The sequence below is a fragment of the Lycium ferocissimum genome, chromosome 5 (genome assembly GCF_029784015.1).
Source record: "Lycium ferocissimum isolate CSIRO_LF1 chromosome 5, AGI_CSIRO_Lferr_CH_V1, whole genome shotgun sequence".
Taxonomy (NCBI): domain Eukaryota; kingdom Viridiplantae; phylum Streptophyta; class Magnoliopsida; order Solanales; family Solanaceae; genus Lycium; species Lycium ferocissimum.
The window spans coordinates 51,153,140-51,154,689 of record NC_081346.1 but is presented as its reverse complement, the minus strand read 5'-3'; positions in this window follow the sequence as shown (position 1 = coordinate 51,154,689).

Sequence of the window (1,550 nt, the reverse complement as noted above, 5' to 3'; positions counted from 1 at the left end):
TGCTGATTTCGTGATTCTGGATTGTGCGGTGGATAAAGATATTCCCATTATCTTGGGAAGACCGTTCCTTGCTACGGGAAGAGCGCTTGTGGACTCTGAAAAGAATGAAATTAAGTTCCGAGTGAATGATGAAGAGGTGACTTTCCAAGCAAGCAAGGGGATGAAATTGCCAAGTGCTTATGAGAGTATCTCGGTTATTGATTCGTTTGATGGGATTGATGATGCTGTCGAACATAAAATGGAAGAAGAAAGTCTAGGAGAAGCTCTCGCTGCAGTTCTGATAAACTTTGATGCTTGTGATATGGAGGGTTACGTGGAAACTATAAACGCGCTTGAGGGTCTAGGTTCCTACACTTACCACTCAAGAAAGTTTGATCTTGATCTTGCAAATAGAACTACTCCACCAGCTAAGCCTTCTATTATTGAGCCACCAAAGCTTGAGCTTAAGCAGCTCCCTGCACACTTGAGGTATGAGTTCTTTGCTCCGAACAAGACATTGCCAGTGATCATTTCAGCATTACTGACTAAGGAACAGATTGAGCATTTAGTGAAGATTTTGCGCGAGTATAGACATGCCATTGGTTGGACCATAGTAGACATTCAGGGTATTCCTTCTGGTATTTGTGAGCATAAAATTCAGCTAGAGGAGGACAACAAGCCGAGTGTTGAGCATCAACGGAGATTGAACCATAACATGCAAGAGGTCGTGAAAAAGGAGATCATAAAGTGGTTAGACGCTGGGGTAGTGTATCCGATTGCAGACAGCAAGTGGGTAAGTCCTGTTCAATGTGTACCAAAGAAAGAAGGTATCACTGTGGTGCCTAATGCAAAGAATGAGCTGATTCCCACTCGTACAGTTACTAGATGGCGTGTTTGCATGGACTATAGGAAGCTGAATACTGCCACTTGTAAAGACCATTTTCGCATACCTTTCATTGATCAGATGCTGGATAGGTTGGCTGGGAGGTCTTATTATTTCTTCCTAGATGGATACTCGGGCTATAATCAAATCAACATTGCTTTAGAAGATAAAGAGAAGACGACTTTTACTTGTCCCTATTAGACGTTTGCGTTCAGCCGAATGCCCTTTGGGTACGTGCAATGCACCAGCCACTTTTCAGAGGTGCATGATGTCGATCTTTTCTGACATATTAGAGCATTTCTTAGAGGTATTTATGGATGATTTCTCGGTTATTGGTGATTCGTTTGATGATTGTCTTAACCATCTGGGTCAAGTGCTGAAAAGATATGAGGAGACAAATCTCGTGTTAAATTGGGAGAAGTGCCACTTTATGGTGAAGGAAAGGATCGTCCTAGGTCATAAAATCTCTAAAAAGGGAATTGAGGTCGATCAAGAGAAGATAGATATGATTGCAAAACTTCCTCTACTGATCTCAGTAAAAGGTGTCCGAAGTTTCTTAGGACATGTTGGGTTCTACAGGCGCTTCATCAAGGATTTCTCCAAGATTGCTAACCCGATGTGCAAGCTTCTTGAAAAAAAAGGCTAAGTTTGTGTTTGATGACAAGTGCCGAAAGGCGTTTGATGAATT